This window comes from Triturus cristatus, chromosome 12 (assembly GCF_964204655.1).
Source record: "Triturus cristatus chromosome 12, aTriCri1.1, whole genome shotgun sequence".
Taxonomy (NCBI): Eukaryota; Metazoa; Chordata; class Amphibia; order Caudata; family Salamandridae; genus Triturus; species Triturus cristatus.
Genome location: NC_140595.1, coordinates 725771131 through 725794669, shown reverse-complemented (window position 1 = coordinate 725794669; position 23539 = coordinate 725771131). Strand labels below are relative to the sequence as shown.

At 40.4% G+C, this 23539-nt stretch overlaps 8 non-coding genes across 8 annotated transcripts; all 8 read right to left on the bottom strand.

Annotated features, from left to right (window-relative positions):
• Nucleotides 1-1957: 1957 nt before the first annotated feature.
• TRNAS-CGA (transfer RNA serine (anticodon CGA)) lies at nt 1958-2039 on the bottom strand. Its single transcript has one exon. It is a non-coding gene; the product is annotated as a tRNA-Ser (tRNA).
• Nucleotides 2040-4619: 2580 nt separating this feature from the next.
• Nucleotides 4620-4691, bottom strand: TRNAH-GUG (transfer RNA histidin (anticodon GUG)). The gene has a single exon. It is a non-coding gene; the product is annotated as a tRNA-His (tRNA).
• Nucleotides 4692-5972: 1281 nt separating this feature from the next.
• On the bottom strand, nt 5973-6054 carry TRNAS-AGA (transfer RNA serine (anticodon AGA)). Its single transcript has one exon. It is a non-coding gene; the product is annotated as a tRNA-Ser (tRNA).
• A 3934-nt stretch (nt 6055-9988) lies between these two features.
• Nucleotides 9989-10070, bottom strand: TRNAS-CGA (transfer RNA serine (anticodon CGA)). The gene has a single exon. It is a non-coding gene; the product is annotated as a tRNA-Ser (tRNA).
• A 2580-nt stretch (nt 10071-12650) lies between these two features.
• TRNAH-GUG (transfer RNA histidin (anticodon GUG)) lies at nt 12651-12722 on the bottom strand. Its single transcript has one exon. It is a non-coding gene; the product is annotated as a tRNA-His (tRNA).
• Nucleotides 12723-14003: 1281 nt separating this feature from the next.
• TRNAS-AGA (transfer RNA serine (anticodon AGA)) lies at nt 14004-14085 on the bottom strand. Its single transcript has one exon. It is a non-coding gene; the product is annotated as a tRNA-Ser (tRNA).
• Nucleotides 14086-18019: 3934 nt separating this feature from the next.
• TRNAS-CGA (transfer RNA serine (anticodon CGA)) lies at nt 18020-18101 on the bottom strand. Its single transcript has one exon. It is a non-coding gene; the product is annotated as a tRNA-Ser (tRNA).
• A 3932-nt stretch (nt 18102-22033) lies between these two features.
• Nucleotides 22034-22115, bottom strand: TRNAS-AGA (transfer RNA serine (anticodon AGA)). The gene has a single exon. It is a non-coding gene; the product is annotated as a tRNA-Ser (tRNA).
• Between the last annotated feature and the right edge of the window lie 1424 nt (nt 22116-23539).

Sequence of the window (23539 nt, the reverse complement as noted above, 5' to 3'; positions counted from 1 at the left end):
AGTAAAAAATAAGCTATGTACTTTGGTGGTTCGCGTGTCCTGTAAGTACCAAACAGTCTATTTCATTTTTCACTACTGTGAGGTCTACCCCTCTCATAGGTTAGCTCTGTGTATTCCCCTATACTTTTAATTTGGTAATTCCATATCGGAGAGGAGTAGCTTTATTTATTTATTGAAAATCCTACTTACTGGTGAGGTTGGATTTAACTTTACTATTTTAGAAATGCCACTTTTAGAGAGTGAACATTTCTCTGCACTTACTGCTCTATTTGCCTGAAACCTGGCCCCAATACACGTCTGGATTGGGCTGGGTGACAGCAAAATGTGTGCCTTCCCTCTAGAGAGCCACAACACAGGTCACTCAACTGCACCTGGGGGGTGATCTCCGCTCCCCCTCCACCCCCAATAGGTTCAAGAACGATAATTTATGTAAGTAAATACATTATAGCTACAGCTTATAATCATGCGAGTTTAAATCATTTGTTGTTAGATGGTTTAAATATTTGAAAGGATCTGTTTTTAATAGACATTTTACAAAAACCACTGGTACATTTGCTAATTCTGTAAAATTAACACCCAACTGCCGTGACATTGCCAACCACAATGCCGTGACTCGGATTCGAACCGAGGTTGCTGCGGCCACAACGCAGAGTACTAACCACTAAACGATCACGGCGAGCTACTTGGGCTCAACGACATACAGTGACATGGAGAATTTATAATTCGGAACACTCAGGGCTGTTCCTGTGATAGGCTGGATGTATTCATTGCTTCCTCATTCCTCATTCAGAGGCTGCGTCTCCTCAGTGGTTGATAGGCTGAAACCGTTTCCTGGCCGCCTGCTTGTGAAATGCCAGGAGTCAAAGATCACACATTACACTTGCGGACCTGTGATGGGACACCAATGCAGAGAAACCCACCTGGCACAGACCTTCTATTCTGTCTATTAGACCTGCATCTTCCCTGCACCTTTCAAGCCATTTGTATGTGAAGCAAGAAAGAGTTAGAGAGTGATCCATCTACACTTTTATAGGGAGGATGTCGCCGTGAGCTCCTCCCAGCTAATCACACGAACAGCAGAAAAGCAAGATAAATACACAGTTGAGGGGTGGGCTGCATGGTTATGTTTTTGAGTAAATATTGAAACTGACCTCAGTGGCTCATTAGCAGAGCTGCGGCTAATGACTGGTGCCAAATCATGATGAAGCAAGCACCATGGCTCGTAGGGGACCCACAACACGCTTTTCTTAGCTCACTGAATTAAAGTATAAACTTCCGCCGTGTGTGAGTGGTAAAGGCTTGTTAATATGGTTCCTTTTCCAATTCAAGTCTGACAACAAGAGGCAGGAACCACGTGGCTTCGGAAGCTCAGGAAAGTAGCCACCAACGACAGAGAAAGAGAGAACTGGCAGTATGAGAGGTGGAGAAAACAGAAGCGGGAGCAAGGAGCTCAAATGAGATTGATGGCGTTTAAATAGAGCGCGTAAAGGAACAGTTACACAGCTAAGAAATGGGAAAGACAGACTAGGGAAAAAAACACAGAAAGAGCCTGTAGATGAAATTCTCTTCCTGGGACAGCAGGTTAAGAGAAATTACACATGGGGAGGTTAAGCATGTAACACGGGGGAGAATAAAAAAGAAAATGCAGTTTTATGAAGTGTGTTTGCCAATCCAGCCAGCACTTTTGTTCTATTTCTCTCTTTGCGTCTTTTATTGGTAAAGTAACTTTCAAGTGCATGCGCAGGTATGAATGAGAGAGCAACGGTATAATAATTTGAAGCGTTTACACCAGTGCTAAAGTAGGAATGAGGTGTAGCAAAGACATGAAAGAGGTAGCGATAACAAATATGTGGAGAGGCAATAGTGACACAAAAATAAGCCACCTATTTATAAAACTGAAATGGAAGAAATACTAAAGGTTAACTTCTGAAATTGTAGCCGATAATAAAAAGATTCTCGTTGTTGGCAGGATTCGAACCTGCGCGGGGATACCCCAATGGATTTCGAGTCCATCGCCTTAACCACTCGGCCACAACAACTTGCTGCAAGCTGCTTACAAATATTTTGTTTGAAAGTTTTTCCACATCAAAGTACTGATATTCTGCAATGCGCTTTTTAAAAACAATGTTTTTTTCATCATGCACGTTCTGTCCTAAAAACAAAAATTGCATGAGTATATCTCTGGATCTGTAAAAGGATACGCTTGCATTCAAACTCTCTTGTGGCACTCAAGTTTTTTGGACCCTGTTGCACTCTGTTTTTGCGCTGCTTTTAGTCTACGACCCATATTACAGAAGTCAACCATCTCTGAGTATTTGGGACTCCTTTGTAAGTGCCTTATCTTTAATCCTTGAAAAGCTCTATAATAAAGGGGCCTGTCAAAGATTGCTTGAATGGAAGATAAAAGAAGGCCCACTTGTCTCACCAAATGCAGTAGAGAAACCTGATGTTTTACTCATGTTATCCTTAGTTCAGTTTTTGTTAGACCTGGCATCCTTAAGGTGGCCTACCAGCAACCTTTTTGCTTTTCACCTCACGTTTTGCTGTATCTTTATGTTGGCCTTAGGACTCTAATCACTTTATCACTACTGTGAGAAAGTGGCTCTGTATATACTGTTCCCAAATAGGTACAGTGTGCACAGAGTCCCCAGTCCCCAGAGGTTTGGCAGAGGCTAAAGTTAGATATAACCTTACTCTCTAAAGTGGTAGCTTGCCGAGCAGTAAGGCAGTATGAGAGTACAGTGTAAAACATTTGTTGTACACACTCAGTCAGCAAATGGTCTCACACACTCAAGAACTGAACTCTAGGCCATTGGTTTGCATACAAAAGATATTGTTGTTTTATTTTAGAACCAACAATAGGTATCAAAATATACTTTCTCAGAATGAGATGCTTTAGTTAAATACTTTGCAATAGGCAATTGACTTTTGCAGGTCATAGTTACAGTTTATTGCAATAGGCAACACAATTTGAATCACAATAATACATTGAGCTCAATGGGAATTTTAAGTTATATGCAATTAATTACTTTCAGGATTACTTTTCTAAATCCAGGACTGGATCCTAGATTCAGTCCTGGGACAGTTCTTGGAAACAAGTGAGTAAATTCGTTTTAGTTACTGTTGTGATTTTTAAGCAATATTTTGCTATTTTAAAAGTTGAAACTTAGAAACTTTTGCTGATCAAAATACCAACGTTATCCTATGGAAGGAAATTCACTTAGCAGGTAAGTGGGATTATGGTTACTTTTTCTAGGTCAGTGTTGGATCCTAGATCCAGCACTACTGTACCACCTGTAAGCAGTTGAGAAACTGCGTTTAAGTTATACAGGCGATTTTTAAGGAATATTTACATGTTTGCAAAATCGACACTTAGAAGAAATTTCACAGAAAAACAGTCAATGGTTTCCTATGGAAGAAAATTCAAGTTACGGGTAAAGTACGTTCTCGTTACTTTTGTAATCCAGTGCTGGGCTCCTAGGCTCAGTACTGGGACATCTATCTAAAACAGGTAAACAATTACGTTTTCACAGTTGGTACGATTTTTAAAGAATATTTGTAAGTTTCAAAAATCGACACTTAGAAAATTTTCAACAAAAATCAGGCAATGATATCCCATGGAAGGAAATTCGAGTTACTGGTAAATACGGTTAAAATTACTTTTCAGGGTCAGTACCGAGCTCCAAGATGCAGCACTGAGGTCTCTCCTGATAACAGGTGAGTAAATCAGAATTCGTTGTTCGGCTGATTTTAGATGAATATTTTAAAGTTCCAAAACTCCACACCACTTAGAAGAATTTCCAAGTGAAACCACTCAATGTTAGCCTATGGAAGAAAAGTGAGTTATCGGCTTTTAGGTAAGTACTCGACTGGCAGAGTTATGGTTCTGGGCATAGACTCAGGGGTCTCCCAGGGGAGTCCCAGCCTACTTGCCAAGCCTTAAACTCCCCTTTTATTACATATAATTTACACCTAAGGTAGGCCCTAGGTAGTCCTAGGTGCATGATGCTATGTAAGTAAAAAATAAGCTATGTACTTTGGTGGTTCGCGTGTCCTGTAAGTACCAAACAGTCTATTTCATTTTTCACTACTGTGAGGTCTACCCCTCTCATAGGTTAGCTCTGTGTATTCCCCTATACTTTTAATTTGGTAATTCCATATCGGAGAGTATTAGCTTTATTTATTTATTGAAAATCCTACTTACTGGTGAGGTTGGATTTAACTTTACTATTTTAGAAATGCCACTTTTAGAGAGTGAACATTTCTCTGCACTTACTGCTCTATTTGCCTGAAACCTGGCCCCAATACACGTCTGGATTGGGCTGGGTGACAGCAAAATGTGTGCCTTCCCTCTAGAGAGCCACAACACAGGTCACTCAACTGCACCTGGGGGGTGATCTCCGCTCCCCCTCCACCCCCAATAGGTTCAAGAACGATAATTTATGTAAGTAAATACATTATAGCTACAGCTTATAATCATGCGAGTTTAAATCATTTGTTGTTAGATAGTTTAAATATTTGAAAGGATCTGTTTTTAATAGACATTTTACAAAAACCACTGGTACATTTGCTAATTCTGTAAAATTAACACCCAACTGCCGTGACATTGCCAACCACAATGCCGTGACTCGGATTCGAACCGAGGTTGCTGCGGCCACAACGCAGAGTACTAACCACTATACGATCACGGCGAGCTACTTGGGCTCAGCGACATTCAGTGACATGGAGAATTTATAATTCGGAACACTCAGGGCTGTTCCTGTGATAGGCTGGATGTATTCATTGCTTCCTCATTCCTCATTCAGAGGCTGCGTCTCCTCAGTGGTTGATAGGCTGAAACCGTTTCCTGGCCGCCTGCTTGTGAAATGCCAGGAGTCAAAGATCACACATTACACTTGCGGACCTGTGATGGGACACCAATACAGAGAAACCCACCTGGCACAGACCTTCTATTCTGTCTATTAGACCTGCATCTTCCCTGCACCTTTCAAGCCATTTGTATGTGAAGCAAGAAAGAGTTAGAGAGTGATCCATCTACACTTTTATAGGGAGGATGTCGCCGTGAGCTCCTCCCAGCTAATCACACGAACAGCAGAAAAGCAAGATAAATACACAGTTGAGGGGTGGGCTGCATGGTTATGTTTTTGAGTAAATATTGAAACTGACCTCAGTGGCTCATTAGCAGAGCTGCGGCTAATGACTGGTGCCAAATCATGATGAAGCAAGCACCATGGCTCGTAGGGGACCCACAACACGCTTTTCTTAGCTCACTGAATTAAAGTATAAACTTCCGCCGTGTGTGAGTGGTAAAGGCTTGTTAATATGGTTCCTTTTCCAATTCAAGTCTGACAACAAGAGGCAGGAACCACGTGGCTTCGGAAGCTCAGGAAAGTAGCCACCAACGACAGAGAAAGAGAGAACTGGCAGTATGAGAGGTGGAGAAAACAGAAGCGGGAGCAAGGAGCTCAAATGAGATTGATGGCGTTTAAATAGAGCGCGTAAAGGAACAGTTACACAGCTAAGAAATGGGAAAGACAGACTAGGGAAAAAAACACAGAAAGAGCCTGTAGATGAAATTCTCTTCCTGGGACAGCAGGTTAAGAGAAATTACACATGGGGAGGTTAAGCATGTAACACGGGGGAGAATAAAAAAGAAAATGCAGTTTTATGAAGTGTGTTTGCCAATCCAGCCAGCACTTTTGTTCTATTTCTCTCTTTGCGTCTTTTATCGGTAAAGTAACTTTCAAGTGCATGCGCAGGTATGAATGAGAGAGCAACGGTATAATAATTTGAAGCGTTTACACCAGTGCTAAAGTAGGAATGAGGTGTAGCAAAGACATGAAAGAGGTAGCGATAACAAATATGTGGAGAGGCAATAGTGACACAAAAATAAGCCACCTATTTATAAAACTGAAATGGAAGAAATACTAAAGGTTAACTTCTGAAATTGTAGCCGATAATAAAAAGATTCTCGTTGTTGGCAGGATTCGAACCTGCGCGGGGATACCCCAATGGATTTCTAGTCCATCGCCTTAACCACTCGGCCACAACAACTTGCTGTAAGCTGCTTACAAATATTTTGTTTGAAAGTTTTTCCACATCAAAGTACTGATATTCTGCAATGCGCTTTTTAAAAACAATGTTTTTTTCATCATGCACGTTCTGTCCTAAAAACAAAAATTGCATGAGTATATCTCTGGATCTGTAAAAGGATACGCTTGCATTCAAACTCTCTTGTGGCACTCAAGTTTTTTGGACCCTGTTGCACTCTGTTTTTGCGCTGCTTTTAGTCTACGACCCATATTACAGAAGTCAACCATCTCTGAGTATTTGGGACTCCTTTGTAAGTGCCTTATCTTTAATCCTTGAAAAGCTCTATAATAAAGGGGTCTGTCAAAGATTGCTTGAATGGAAGATAAAAGAAGGCCCACTTGTCTCACCAAATGCAGTAGAGAAACCTGATGTTTTACTCATGTTATCCTTAGTTCAGTTTTTGTTAGACCTGGCATCCTTAAGGTGGCCTACCAGCAACCTTTTTGCTTTTCACCTCACGTTTTGCTGTATCTTTATGTTGGCCTTAGGACTCTAATCACTTTATCACTACTGTGAGAAAGTGGCTCTGTATATACTGTTCCCAAATAGGTACAGTGTGCACAGAGTCCCCAGTCCCCAGAGGTTTGGCAGAGGCTAAAGTTAGATATAACCTTACTCTCTAAAGTGGTAGCTTGCCGAGCAGTAAGGCAGTATGAGAGTACAGTGTAAAACATTTGTTGTACACACTCAGTCAGCAAATGGTCTCACACACTCAAGAACTGAACTCTAGGCCATTGGTTTGCATACAAAAGATATTGTTGTTTTATTTTAGAACCAACAATAGGTATCAAAATATACTTTCTCAGAATGAGATGCTTTAGTTAAATACTTTGCAATAGGCAATTGACTTTTGCAGGTCATAGTTACAGTTTATTGCAATAGGCAACACAATTTGAATCACAATAATACATTGAGCTCAATGGGAATTTTAAGTTATATGCAATTAATTACTTTCAGGATTACTTTTCTAAATCCAGGACTGGATCCTAGATTCAGTCCTGGGACAGTTCTTGGAAACAAGTGAGTAAATTCGTTTTAGTTACTGTTGTGATTTTTAAGCAATATTTTGCTATTTTAAAAGTTGAAACTTAGAAACTTTTGCTGATCAAAATACCAACGTTATCCTATGGAAGGAAATTCACTTAGCAGGTAAGTGGGATTATGGTTACTTTTTCTAGGTCAGTGTTGGATCCTAGATCCAGCACTACTGTACCACCTGTAAGCAGTTGAGAAACTGCGTTTAAGTTATACAGGCGATTTTTAAGGAATATTTACATGTTTGCAAAATCGACACTTAGAAGAAATTTCACAGAAAAACAGTCAATGGTTTCCTATGGAAGAAAATTCAAGTTACGGGTAAAGTACGTTCTCGTTACTTTTGTAATCCAGTGCTGGGCTCCTAGGCTCAGTACTGGGACATCTATCTAAAACAGGTAAACAATTACGTTTTCACAGTTGGTACGATTTTTAAAGAATATTTGTAAGTTTCAAAAAATCGACACTTAGAAAATTTTCAACAAAAAGCAGGCAATGATATCCCATGGAAGGAAATTCGAGTTACTGGTAAATACGGTTAAAATTACTTTTCAGGGTCAGTACCGAGCTCCAAGATGCAGCACTGAGGTCTCTCCTGATAACAGGTGAGTAAATCAGAATTCGTTGTTCGGCTGATTTTAGATGAATATTTTAAAGTTCCAAAACTCCACACCACTTAGAAGAATTTCCAAGTGAAACCACTCAATGTTAGCCTATGGAAGAAAAGTGAGTTATCGGCTTTTAGGTAAGTACTCGACTGGCAGAGTTATGGTTCTGGGCATAGACTCAGGGGTCTCCCAGGGGAGTCCCAGCCTACTTGCCAAGCCTTAAACTCCCCTTTTATTACATATAATTTACACCTAAGGCAGGCCCTAGCTAGTCCTAGGTGCATGATGCTATGTAAGTAAAAAATAAGCTATGTACTTTGGTGGTTCGCGTGTCCTGTAAGTACCAAACAGTCTATTTCATTTTTCACTACTGTGAGGTCTACATCTCTCATAGGTTAGCTCTGTGTATTCCCCTATACTTTTAATTTGGTAATTCCATATCGGAGAGGAGTAGCTTTATTTATTTATTGAAAATCCTACTTACTGGTGAGGTTGGATTTAACTTTACTATTTTAGAAATGCCACTTTTAGAGAGTGAACATTTCTCTGCACTTACTGCTCTATTTGCCTGAAACCTGGCCCCAATACACGTCTGGATTGGGCTGGGTGACAGCAAAATGTGTGCCTTCCCTCTAGAGAGCCACAACACAGGTCACTCAACTGCACCTGGGGGGTGATCTCCGCTCCCCCTCCACCCCCAATAGGTTCAAGAACGATAATTTATGTAAGTAAATACATTATAGCTACAGCTTATAATCATGCGAGTTTAAATCATTTGTTGTTAGATGGTTTAAATATTTGAAAGGATCTGTTTTTAATAGACATTTTACAAAAACCACTGGTACATTTGCTAATTCTGTAAAATTAACACCCAACTGCCGTGACATTGCCAACCACAATGCTGTGACTCGGATTCGAACCGAGGTTGCTGCGGCCACAACGCAGAGTACTAACCACTATACGATCACGGCAAGCTACTTGGGCTCAACGACATACAGTGACATGGAGAATTTATAATTCGGAACACTCAGGGCTGTTCCTGTGATAGGCTGGATGTATTCATTGCTTCCTCATTCCTCATTCAGAGGCTGCGTCTCCTCAGTGGTTGATAGGCTGAAACCGTTTCCTGGCAGCCTGCTTGTGAAATGCCAGGAGTCAAAGATCACACATTACACTTGCGGACCTGTGATGGGACACCAATGCAGAGAAACCCACCTGGCACAGACCTTCTATTCTGTCTATTAGACCTGCATCTTCCCTGCACCTTTCAAGCCATTTGTATGTGAAGCAAGAAAGAGTTAGAGAGTGATCCATCTACACTTTTATAGGGAGGATGTCGCCGTGAGCTCCTCCCAGCTAATCACACGAACAGCAGAAAAGCAAGATAAATACACAGTTGAGGGGTGGGCTGCATGGTTATGTTTTTGAGTAAATATTGAAACTGACCTCAGTGGCTCATTAGCAGAGCTGCGGCTAATGACTGGTGCCAAATCATGATGAAGCAAGCACCATGGCTCGGAGGGGACCCACAACACGCTTTTCTTAGCTCACTGAATTAAAGTATAAACTTCCGCCGTGTGTGAGTGGTAAAGGCTTGATAATATGGTTCCTTTTCCAATTCAAGTCTGACAACAAGAGGCAGGAACCACGTGGCTTCGGAAGCTCAGGAAAGTAGCCACCAACCACAGAGAAAGAGAGAACTGGCAGTATGAGAGGTGGAGAAAACAGAAGCGGGAGCAAGGAGCTCAAATGAGATTGATGGCGTTTAAATAGAGCGCGTAAAGGAACAGTTACACAGCTAAGAAATGGGAAAGACAGACTAGGGAAAAAAACACAGAAAGAGCCTGTAGATGAAATTCTCTTCCTGGGACAGCAGGTTAAGAGAAATTACACATGGGGAGGTTAAGCATGTAACACGGGGGAGAATAAAAAAGAAAATGCAGTTTTATGAAGTGTGTTTGCCAATCCAGCCAGCACTTTTGTTCTATTTCTCTCTTTGCGTCTTTTATTGGTAAAGTAACTTTCAAGTGCATGCGCAGGTATGAATGAGAGAGCAACGGTATAATAATTTGAAGCGTTTACACCAGTGCTAAAGTAGGAATGAGGTGTAGCAAAGACATGAAAGAGGTAGCGATAACAAATATGTGGAGAGGCAATAGTGACACAAAAATAAGCCACCTATTTATAAAACTGAAATGGAAGAAATACTAAAGGTTAACTTCTGAAATTGTAGCCGATAATAAAAAGATTCTCGTTGTTGGCAGGATTCGAACCTGCGCGGGGATACCCCAATGGATTTCGAGTCCATCGCCTTAACCACTCGGCCACAACAACTTGCTGTAAGCTGCTTACAAATATTTTGTTTGAAAGTTTTTCCACATCAAAGTACTGATATTCTGCAATGCGCTTTTTAAAAACAATGTTTTTTTCATCATGCACGTTCTGTCCTAAAAACAAAAATTGCATGAGTATATCTCTGGATCTGTAAAAGGATACGCTTGCATTCAAACTCTCTTGTGGCACTCAAGTTTTTTGGACCCTGTTGCACTCTGTTTTTGCGCTGCTTTTAGTCTACGACCCATATTACAGAAGTCAACCATCTCTGAGTATTTGGGACTCCTTTGTAAGTGCCTTATCTTTAATCCTTGAAAAGCTCTATAATAAAGGGGTCTGTCAAAGATTGCTTGAATGGAAGATAAAAGAAGGCCCACTTGTCTCACCAAATGCAGTAGAGAAACCTGATGTTTTACTCATGTTATCCTTAGTTCAGTTTTTGTTAGACCTGGCATCCTTAAGGTGGCCTACCAGCAACCTTTTTGCTTTTCACCTCACGTTTTGCTGTATCTTTATGTTGGCCTTAGGACTCTAATCACTTTATCACTACTGTGAGAAAGTGGCTCTGTATATACTGTTCCCAAATAGGTACAGTGTGCACAGAGTCCCCAGTCCCCAGAGGTTTGGCAGAGGCTAAAGTTAGATATAACCTTACTCTCTAAAGTGGTAGCTTGCCGAGCAGTAAGGCAGTATGAGAGTACAGTGTAAAACATTTGTTGTACACACTCAGTCAGCAAATGGTCTCACACACTCAAGAACTGAACTCTAGGCCATTGGTTTGCATACAAAAGATATTGTTGTTTTATTTTAGAACCAACAATAGGTATCAAAATATACTTTCTCAGAATGAGATGCTTTAGTTAAATACTTTGCAATAGGCAATTGACTTTTGCAGGTCATAGTTACAGTTTATTGCAATAGGCAACACAATTTGAATCACAATAATACATTGAGCTCAATGGGAATTTTAAGTTATATGCAATTAATTACTTTCAGGATTACTTTTCTAAATCCAGGACTGGATCCTAGATTCAGTCCTGGGACAGTTCTTGGAAACAAGTGAGTAAATTCGTTTTAGTTACTGTTGTGATTTTTAAGCAATATTTTGCTATTTTAAAAGTTGAAACTTAGAAACTTTTGCTGATCAAAATACCAACGTTATCCTATGGAAGGAAATTCACTTAGCAGGTAAGTGGGATTATGGTTACTTTTTCTAGGTCAGTGTTGGATCCTAGATCCAGCACTACTGTACCACCTGTAAGCAGTTGAGAAACTGCGTTTAAGTTATACAGGCGATTTTTAAGGAATATTTACATGTTTGCAAAATCGACACTTAGAAGAAATTTCACAGAAAAACAGTCAATGGTTTCCTATGGAAGAAAATTCAAGTTACGGGTAAAGTACGTTCTCGTTACTTTTGTAATCCAGTGCTGGGCTCCTAGGCTCAGTACTGGGACATCTATCTAAAACAGGTAAACAATTACGTTTTCACAGTTGGTACGATTTTTAAAGAATATTTGTAAGTTTCAAAAATCGACACTTAGAAAATTTTCAACAAAAATCAGGCAATGATATCCCATGGAAGGAAATTCGAGTTACTGGTAAATACGGTTAAAATTACTTTTCAGGGTCAGTACCGAGCTCCAAGATGCAGCACTGAGGTCTCTCCTGATAACAGGTGAGTAAATCAGAATTCGTTGTTCGGCTGATTTTAGATGAATATTTTAAAGTTCCAAAACTCCACACCACTTAGAAGAATTTCCAAGTGAAACCACTCAATGTTAGCCTATGGAAGAAAAGTGAGTTATCGGCTTTTAGGTAAGTACTCGACTGGCAGAGTTATGGTTCTGGGCATAGACTCAGGGGTCTCCCAGGGGAGTCCCAGCCTACTTGCCAAGCCTTAAACTCCCCTTTTATTACATATAATTTACACCTAAGGTAGGCCCTAGGTAGTCCTAGGTGCATGATGCTATGTAAGTAAAAAATAAGCTATGTACTTTGGTGGTTCGCGTGTCCTGTAAGTACCAAACAGTCTATTTCATTTTTCACTACTGTGAGGTCTACCCCTCTCATAGGTTAGCTCTGTGTATTCCCCTATACTTTTAATTTGGTAATTCCATATCGGAGAGTATTAGCTTTATTTATTTATTGAAAATCCTACTTACTGGTGAGGTTGGATTTAACTTTACTATTTTAGAAATGCCACTTTTAGAGAGTGAACATTTCTCTGCACTTACTGCTCTATTTGCCTGAAACCTGGCCCCAATACACGTCTGGATTGGGCTGGGTGACAGCAAAATGTGTGCCTTCCCTCTAGAGAGCCACAACACAGGTCACTCAACTGCACCTGGGGGGTGATCTCCGCTCCCCCTCCACCCCCAATAGGTTCAAGAACGATAATTTATGTAAGTAAATACATTATAGCTACAGCTTATAATCATGCGAGTTTAAATCATTTGTTGTTAGATAGTTTAAATATTTGAAAGGATCTGTTTTTAATAGACATTTTACAAAAACCACTGGTACATTTGCTAATTCTGTAAAATTAACACCCAACTGCCGTGACATTGCCAACCACAATGCCGTGACTCGGATTCGAACCGAGGTTGCTGCGGCCACAACGCAGAGTACTAACCACTATACGATCACGGCGAGCTACTTGGGCTCAGCGACATTCAGTGACATGGAGAATTTATAATTCGGAACACTCAGGGCTGTTCCTGTGATAGGCTGGATGTATTCATTGCTTCCTCATTCCTCATTCAGAGGCTGCGTCTCCTCAGTGGTTGATAGGCTGAAACCGTTTCCTGGCCGCCTGCTTGTGAAATGCCAGGAGTCAAAGATCACACATTACACTTGCGGACCTGTGATGGGACACCAATACAGAGAAACCCACCTGGCACAGACCTTCTATTCTGTCTATTAGACCTGCATCTTCCCTGCACCTTTCAAGCCATTTGTATGTGAAGCAAGAAAGAGTTAGAGAGTGATCCATCTACACTTTTATAGGGAGGATGTCGCCGTGAGCTCCTCCCAGCTAATCACACGAACAGCAGAAAAGCAAGATAAATACACAGTTGAGGGGTGGGCTGCATGGTTATGTTTTTGAGTAAATATTGAAACTGACCTCAGTGGCTCATTAGCAGAGCTGCGGCTAATGACTGGTGCCAAATCATGATGAAGCAAGCACCATGGCTCGTAGGGGACCCACAACACGCTTTTCTTAGCTCACTGAATTAAAGTATAAACTTCCGCCGTGTGTGAGTGGTAAAGGCTTGTTAATATGGTTCCTTTTCCAATTCAAGTCTGACAACAAGAGGCAGGAACCACGTGGCTTCGGAAGCTCAGGAAAGTAGCCACCAACGACAGAGAAAGAGAGAACTGGCAGTATGAGAGGTGGAGAAAACAGAAGCGGGAGCAAGGAGCTCAAATGAGATTGATGGCGTTTAAATAGAGCGCGTAAAGGAACAGTTACACAGCTAAGAAATGGGAAAGACAGACTAGGGAAAAAAACACAGAAAGAGCCTGTAGATGAAATTCTCTTCCTGGGACAGCAGGTTAAGAGAAATTACACATGGGGAGGTTAAGCATGTAACACGGGGGAGAATAAAAAAGAAAATGCAGTTTTATGAAGTGTGTTTGCCAATCCAGCCAGCACTTTTGTTCTATTTCTCTCTTTGCGTCTTTTATCGGTAAAGTAACTTTCAAGTGCATGCGCAGGTATGAATGAGAGAGCAACGGTATAATAATTTGAAGCGTTTACACCAGTGCTAAAGTAGGAATGAGGTGTAGCAAAGACATGAAAGAGGTAGCGATAACAAATATGTGGAGAGGCAATAGTGACACAAAAATAAGCCACCTATTTATAAAACTGAAATGGAAGAAATACTAAAGGTTAACTTCTGAAATTGTAGCCGATAATAAAAAGATTCTCGTTGTTGGCAGGATTCGAACCTGCGCGGGGATACCCCAATGGATTTCTAGTCCATCGCCTTAACCACTCGGCCACAACAACTTGCTGTAAGCTGCTTACAAATATTTTGTTTGAAAGTTTTTCCACATCAAAGTACTGATATTCTGCAATGCGCTTTTTAAAAACAATGTTTTTTTCATCATGCACGTTCTGTCCTAAAAACAAAAATTGCATGAGTATATCTCTGGATCTGTAAAAGGATACGCTTGCATTCAAACTCTCTTGTGGCACTCAAGTTTTTTGGACCCTGTTGCACTCTGTTTTTGCGCTGCTTTTAGTCTACGACCCATATTACAGAAGTCAACCATCTCTGAGTATTTGGGACTCCTTTGTAAGTGCCTTATCTTTAATCCTTGAAAAGCTCTATAATAAAGGGGTCTGTCAAAGATTGCTTGAATGGAAGATAAAAGAAGGCCCACTTGTCTCACCAAATGCAGTAGAGAAACCTGATGTTTTACTCATGTTATCCTTAGTTCAGTTTTTGTTAGACCTGGCATCCTTAAGGTGGCCTACCAGCAACCTTTTTGCTTTTCACCTCACGTTTTGCTGTATCTTTATGTTGGCCTTAGGACTCTAATCACTTTATCACTACTGTGAGAAAGTGGCTCTGTATATACTGTTCCCAAATAGGTACAGTGTGCACAGAGTCCCCAGTCCCCAGAGGTTTGGCAGAGGCTAAAGTTAGATATAACCTTACTCTCTAAAGTGGTAGCTTGCCGAGCAGTAAGGCAGTATGAGAGTACAGTGTAAAACATTTGTTGTACACACTCAGTCAGCAAATGGTCTCACACACTCAAGAACTGAACTCTAGGCCATTGGTTTGCATACAAAAGATATTGTTGTTTTATTTTAGAACCAACAATAGGTATCAAAATATACTTTCTCAGAATGAGATGCTTTAGTTAAATACTTTGCAATAGGCAATTGACTTTTGCAGGTCATAGTTACAGTTTATTGCAATAGGCAACACAATTTGAATCACAATAATACATTGAGCTCAATGGGAATTTTAAGTTATATGCAATTAATTACTTTCAGGATTACTTTTCTAAATCCAGGACTGGATCCTAGATTCAGTCCTGGGACAGTTCTTGGAAACAAGTGAGTAAATTCGTTTTAGTTACTGTTGTGATTTTTAAGCAATATTTTGCTATTTTAAAAGTTGAAACTTAGAAACTTTTGCTGATCAAAATACCAACGTTATCCTATGGAAGGAAATTCACTTAGCAGGTAAGTGGGATTATGGTTACTTTTTCTAGGTCAGTGTTGGATCCTAGATCCAGCACTACTGTACCACCTGTAAGCAGTTGAGAAACTGCGTTTAAGTTATACAGGCGATTTTTAAGGAATATTTACATGTTTGCAAAATCGACACTTAGAAGAAATTTCACAGAAAAACAGTCAATGGTTTCCTATGGAAGAAAATTCAAGTTACGGGTAAAGTACGTTCTCGTTACTTTTGTAATCCAGTGCTGGGCTCCTAGGCTCAGTACTGGGACATCTATCTAAAACAGGTAAACAATTACGTTTTCACAGTTGGTACGATTTTTAAAGAATATTTGTAAGTTTCAAAAAATCGACACTTAGAAAATTTTCAACAAAAAGCAGGCAATGATATCCCATGGAAGGAAATTCGAGTTACTGGTAAATACGGTTAAAATTACTTTTCAGGGTCAGTACCGAGCTCCAAGATGCAGCACTGAGGTCTCTCCTGATAACAGGTGAGTAAATCAGAATTCGTTGTTCGGCTGATTTTAGATGAATATTTTAAAGTTCCAAAACTCCACACCACTTAGAAGAATTTCCAAGTGAAACCACTCAATGTTAGCCTATGGAAGAAAAGTGAGTTATCGGCTTTTAGGTAAGTACTCGACTGGCAGAGTTATGGTTCTGGGCATAGACTCAGGGGTCTCCCAGGGGAGTCCCAGCCTACTTGCCAAGCCTTAAACTCCCCTTTTATTACATATAATTTACACCTAAGGCAGGCCCTAGCTAGTCCTAGGTGCATGATGCTATGTAAGTAAAAAATAAGCTATGTACTTTGGTGGTTCGCGTGTCCTGTAAGTACCAAACAGTCTATTTCATTTTTCACTACTGTGAGGTCTACATCTCTCATAGGTTAGCTCTGTGTATTCCCCTATACTTTTAATTTGGTAATTCCATATCGGAGAGGAGTAGCTTTATTTATTTATTGAAAATCCTACTTACTGGTGAGGTTGGATTTAACTTTACTATTTTAGAAATGCCACTTTTAGAGAGTGAACATTTCTCTGCACTTACTGCTCTATTTGCCTGAAACCTGGCCCCAATACACGTCTGGATTGGGCTGGGTGACAGCAAAATGTGTGCCTTCCCTCTAGAGAGCCACAACACAGGTCACTCAACTGCACCTGGGGGGTGATCTCCGCTCCCCCTCCACCCCCAATAGGTTCAAGAACGATAATTTATGTAAGTAAATACATTATAGCTACAGCTTATAATCATGCGAGTTTAAATCATTTGTTGTTAGATGGTTTAAATATTTGAAAGGATCTGTTTTTAATAGACATTTTACAAAAACCACTGGTACATTTGCTAATTCTGTAAAATTAACACCCAACTGCCGTGACATTGCCAACCACAATGCTGTGACTCGGATTCGAACCGAGGTTGCTGCGGCCACAACGCAGAGTACTAACCACTATACGATCACGGCAAGCTACTTGGGCTCAACGACATACAGTGACATGGAGAATTTATAATTCGGAACACTCAGGGCTGTTCCTGTGATAGGCTGGATGTATTCATTGCTTCCTCATTCCTCATTCAGAGGCTGCGTCTCCTCAGTGGTTGATAGGCTGAAACCGTTTCCTGGCAGCCTGCTTGTGAAATGCCAGGAGTCAAAGATCACACATTACACTTGCGGACCTGTGATGGGACACCAATGCAGAGAAACCCACCTGGCACAGACCTTCTATTCTGTCTATTAGACCTGCATCTTCCCTGCACCTTTCAAGCCATTTGTATGTGAAGCAAGAAAGAGTTAGAGAGTGATCCATCTACACTTTTATAGGGAGGATGTCGCCGTGAGCTCCTCCCAGCTAATCACACGAACAGCAGAAAAGCAAGATAAATACACAGTTGAGGGGTGGGCTGCATGGTTATGTTTTTGAGTAAATATTGAAACTGACCTCAGTGGCTCATTAGCAGAGCTGCGGCTAATGACTGGTGCCAAATCATGATGAAGCAAGCACCATGGCTCGGAGGGGACCCACAACACGCTTTTCTTAGCTCACTGAATTAAAGTATAAACTTCCGCCGTGTGTGAGTGGTAAAGGCTTGATAATATGGTTCCTTTTCCAATTCAAGTCTGACAACAAGAGGCAGGAACCACGTGGCTTCGGAAGCTCAGGAAAGTAGCCACCAACCACAGAGAAAGAGAGAACTGGCAGTATGAGAGGTGGAGAAAACAGAAGCGGGAGCAAGGAGCTCAAATGAGATTGATGGCGTTTAAATAGAGCGCGTAAAGGAACAGTTACACAGCTAAGAAATGGGAAAGACAGACTAGGGAAAAAAACACAGAAAGAGCCTGTAGATGAAATTCTCTTCCTGGGACAGCAGGTTAAGAGAAATTACACATGGGGAGGTTAAGCATGTAACACGGGGGAGAATAAAAAAGAAAATGCAGTTTTATGAAGTGTGTTTGCCAATCCAGCCAGCACTTTTGTTCTATTTCTCTCTTTGCGTCTTTTATTGGTAAAGTAACTTTCAAGTGCATGCGCAGGTATGAATGAGAGAGCAACGGTATAATAATTTGAAGCGTTTACACCAGTGCTAAAGTAGGAATGAGGTGTAGCAAAGACATGAAAGAGGTAGCGATAACAAATATGTGGAGAGGCAATAGTGACACAAAAATAAGCCACCTATTTATAAAACTGAAATGGAAGAAATACTAAAGGTTAACTTCTGAAATTGTAGCCGATAATAAAAAGATTCTCGTTGTTGGCAGGATTCGAACCTGCGCGGGGATACCCCAATGGATTTCGAGTCCATCGCCTTAACCACTCGGCCACAACAACTTGCTGTAAGCTGCTTACAAATATTTTGTTTGAAAGTTTTTCCACATCAAAGTACTGATATTCTGCAATGCGCTTTTTAAAAACAATGTTTTTTTCATCATGCACGTTCTGTCCTAAAAACAAAAATTGCATGAGTATATCTCTGGATCTGTAAAAGGATACGCTTGCATTCAAACTCTCTTGTGGCACTCAAGTTTTTTGGACCCTGTTGCACTCTGTTTTTGCGCTGCTTTTAGTCTACGACCCATATTACAGAAGTCAACCATCTCTGAGTATTTGGGACTCCTTTGTAAGTGCCTTATCTTTAATCCTTGAAAAGCTCTATAATAAAGGGGTCTGTCAAAGATTGCTTGAATGGAAGATAAAAGAAGGCCCACTTGTCTCACCAAATGCAGTAGAGAAACCTGATGTTTTACTCATGTTATCCTTAGTTCAGTTTTTGTTAGACCTGGCATCCTTAAGGTGGCCTACCAGCAACCTTTTTGCTTTTCACCTCACGTTTTGCTGTATCTTTATGTTGGCCTTAGGACTCTAATCACTTTATCACTACTGTGAGAAAGTGGCTCTGTATATACTGTTCCCAAATAGGTACAGTGTGCACAGAGTCCCCAGTCCCCAGAGGTTTGGCAGAGGCTAAAGTTAGATATAACCTTACTCTCTAAAGTGGTAGCTTGCCGAGCAGTAAGGCAGTATGAGAGTACAGTGTAAAACATTTGTTGTACACACTCAGTCAGCAAATGGTCTCACACACTCAAGAACTGAACTCTAGGCCATTGGTTTGCATACAAAAGATATTGTTGTTTTATTTTAGAACCAACAATAGGTATCAAAATATACTTTCTCAGAATGAGATGCTTTAGTTAAATACTTTGCAATAGGCAATTGACTTTTGCAGGTCATAGTTACAGTTTATTGCAATAGGCAACACAATTTGAATCACAATAATACATTGAGCTCAATGGGAATTTTAAGTTATATGCAATTAATTACTTTCAGGATTACTTTTCTAAATCCAGGACTGGATCCTAGATTCAGTCCTGGGACAGTTCTTGGAAACAAGTGAGTAAATTCGTTTTAGTTACTGTTGTGATTTTTAAGCAATATTTTGCTATTTTAAAAGTTGACACTTAGAAACTTTTGCTGATCAAAATACCAACGTTATCCTATGGAAGGAAATTCACTTAGCAGGTAAGTGGGATTATGGTTACTTTTTCTAGGTCAGTGTTGGATCCTAGATCCAGCACTACTGTACCACCTGTAAGCAGTTGAGAAACTGCGTTTAAGTTATACAGGCGATTTTTAAGGAATATTTACATGTTTGCAAAATCGACACTTAGAAGAAATTTCACAGAAAAACAGTCAATGGTTTCCTATGGAAGAAAATTCAAGTTACGGGTAAAGTACGTTCTCGTTACTTTTGTAATCCAGTGCTGGGCTCCTAGGCTCAGTACTGGGACATCTATCTAAAACAGGTAAACAATTACGTTTTCACAGTTGGTACGATTTTTAAAGAATATTTGTAAGTTTCAAAAATCGACACTTAGAAAATTTTCAACAAAAAGCAGGCAATGATATCCCATGGAAGGAAATTCGAGTTACTGGTAAGTACGGTTAAAATTACTTTTCAGGGTCAGTACCGAGCTCCAAGATGCAGCACTGAGGTCTCTCCTGATAACAGGTGAGTAAATCAGAATTCGTTGTTCGGCTGATTTTAGATGAATATTTTAAAGTTCCAAAACTCCACACCACTTAGAAGAATTTCCAAGTGAAACCACTCAATGTTAGCCTATAGAAGAAAAGTGAGTTATCGGCTTTTAGGTAAGTACTCGACTGGCAGAGTTATGGTTCTGGGCATAGACTCAGGGGTCTCCCAGGGGAGTCCCAGCCTACTTGCCAAGCCTTAAACTCCCCTTTTATTACATATAATTTACACCTAAGGTAGGCCCTAGGTAGTCCTAGGTGCATGATGCTATGTAAGTAAAAAATAAGCTATGTACTTTGGTGGTTCGCGTGTCCTGTAAGTACCAAACAGTCAATTTCATTTTTCACTACTGTGAGGTCTACCCCTCTCATAGGTTAGCTCTGTGTATTCCCCTATACTTTTAATTTGGTAATTCCATATCGGAGAGGAGTAGCTTTATTTATTTATTGAAAATCCTACTTACTGGTGAGGTTGGATTTAACTTAACTATTTTAGAAATGCCACTTTTAGAGAGTGAACATTTCTCTGCACTTACTGCTCTATTTGCCTGAAACCTGGCCCCAATACACGTCTGGATTGGGCTGGGTGACAGCAAAATGTGTGCCTTCCCTCTAGAGAGCCACAACACAGGTCACTCAACTGCACCTGGGGGGTGATCTCCGCTCCCCCTCCACCCCCAATAGGTTCAAGAACGATAATTTATGTAAGTAAATACATTATAGCTACAGCTTATAATCATGCGAGTTTAAATCATTTGTTGTTAGATGGTTTAAATATTTGAAAGGATCTGTTTTTAATAGACATTTTACAAAAACCACTGGTATATTTGCTAATTCTGTAAAATTAACACACAACTGCCGTGTCATTGCCAACCACAATGCCGTGACTCAGATTCGAACCGAGGTTGCTGCGGCCACAACGCAGAGTACTAACCACTATACGATCACGGCGAGCTACTTGGGCTCAACGACATACAGTGACATGGAGAATTTATAATTCGGAACACTCAGGGCTGTTCCTGTGATAGGCTGGATGTATTCATTGCTTCCTCATTCCTCATTCAGAGGCTGCGTCTCCTCAGTGGTTGATAGGCTGAAACCGTTTCCTGGCCGCCTGCTTGTGAAATGCCAGGAGTCAAAGATCACACATTACACTTGCGGACCTGTGATGGGACACCAATGCAGAGAAACCCACCTAGCACAGACCTTCTATTCTGTCTATTAGACCTGCATCTTCCCTGCACCTTTCAAGCCATTTGTATGTGAAGCAAGAAAGAGTTAGAGAGTGATCCATCTACACTTTTATAGGGAGGATGTCGCCGTGAGCTCCTCCCAGCTAATCACACGAACAGCAGAAAAGCAAGATAAATACACAGTTGAGGGGTGGGCTGCATGGTTATGTTTTTGAGTAAATATTGAAACTGACCTCAGTGGCTCATTAGCAGAGCTGCGGCTAATGACTGGTGCCAAATCATGATGAAGCAAGCACCATGGCTCGTAGGGGACCCACAACACGCTTTTCTTAGCTCACTGAATTAAAGTATAAACTTCCGCCGTGTGTGAGTGGTAAAGGCTTATTAATATAGTTCCTTTTCCAATTCAAGTCTGACAACAAGAGGCAGGAACCACGTGGCTTCGGAAGCTCAGGAAAGTAGCCACCAACCACAGAGAAAGAGAGAACTGGCAGTATGAGAGGTGGAGAAAACAGAAGCGGGAGCAAGGAGCTCAAATGAGATTGATGGCGTTTAAATAGGGGCGTAAAGGAACAGTTACACAGCTAAGAAATGGGAAAGACAGACTAGGGAAAAAAACACAGAAAGAGCCTGTAGATGAAATTCTCTTCCTGGGACAGCAGGTTAAGAGAAATTACACATGGGGAGGTTAAGCATGTAACACGGGGGAGAATAAAAAAGAAAATGCAGTTTTATGAAGTGTGTTTGCCAATCCAGCCAGCACTTTTGTTCTATTTCTCTCTTTGCGTCTTTTATTGGTAAAGTAACTTTCAAGTGCATGCGCAGGTATGAATGAGAGAGCAACGGTATAATAATTTGAAGCGTTTACACCAGTGCTAAAGTAGGAATGAGGTGTAGCAAAGACATGAAAGAGGTAGCGATAACAAATATGTGGAGAGGCAATAGTGACACAAAAATAAGCCACCTATTTATAAAACTGAAATGGAAGAAATACTAAAGGTTAACTTCTGAAATTGTAGCCGATAATAAAAAGATACTCGTTGTTGGCAGGATTCGAACCTGCTCGGGGATACCCCAATGGATTTCTAGTCCATCGCCTTAACCACTCGGCCACAACAACTTGCTGTAAGCTGCCTTCAAATATTTTGTTTGAAAGTTTTGAAGTTTTCCCACATCAAAGTACTGATATTCTGCAATGCGCTTTTTAAAAACAATGTTTTTTTCATCATGCACGCTCTGTCCTAAAAACAAAAATTGCATGAGTATATCTCTGGATCTGTAAAAGGATACGCTTGCATTCAAACTCTCTTGTGGCACTCAAGTTTTTTGGACCCTGTTGCACTCTGTTTTTGCGCTGCTTTTAGTCTACGACCCATATTACAGAAGTCAACCATCTCTGAGTATTTGGGACTCCTTTGCAAGTGCCTTATCTTTAATCCTTGAAAAGCTCTATAATAAAGGGGTCTGTCAAAGATTGCTTGAATGGAAGATAAAAGAAGGCCCACTTGTCTCACCAAATGCAGTAGAGAAACCTGATGTTTTACTCATGTTATCCTTAGTTCAGTTTTTGTTAGACCTGGCATCCTTAAGGTGGCCTACCAGCAACCTTTTTGCTTTTCACCTCACGTTTTGCTGTATCTTTATGTTGGCCTTAGGACTCTAATCACTTTATCACTACTGTGAGAAAGTGGCTCTGTATATACTGTTCCCAAATAGGTACAGTGTGCACAGAGTCCCCAGTCCCCAGAGGTTTGGCAGAGGCTAAAGTTAGATATAACCTTACTCTCTAAAGTGGTAGCTTGCCGAGCAGTAAGGCAGTATGAGAGTACAGTGTAAAACATTTGTTGTACACACTCAGTCAGCAAATGGTCTCACACACTCAAGAACTGAACTCTAGGCCATTGGTTTGCATACAAAAGATATTGTTGTTTTATTTTAGAACCAACAATAGGTATCAAAATATACTTTCTCAGAATGAGATGCTTTAGTTAAATACTTTGCAATAGGCAATTGACTTTTGCAGGTCATAGTTACAGTTTATTGCAATAGGCAACACAATTTGAATCACAATAATACATTGAGCTCAATGGGAATTTTAAGTTATATGCAATTAATTACTTTCAGGATTACTTTTCTAAATCCAGGACTGGATCCTAGATTCAGTCCTGGGACAGTTCTTGGAAACAAGTGAGTAAATTCGTTTTAGTTACTGTTGTGATTTTTAAGCAATATTTTGCTATTTTAAAAGTTGAAACTTAGAAACTTTTGCTGATCAAAATACCAACGTTATCCTATGGAAGGAAATTCACTTAGCAGGTAAGTGGGATTATGGTTACTTTTTCTAGGTCAGTGTTGGATCCTAGATCCAGCACTACTGTACCACCTGTAAGCAGTTGAGAAACTGCGTTTAAGTTATACAGGCGATTTTTAAGGAATATTTACATGTTTGCAAAATCGACACTTAGAAGAAATTTCACAGAAAAACAGTCAATGGTTTCCTATGGAAGAAAATTCAAGTTACGGGTAAAGTACGTTCTCGTTACT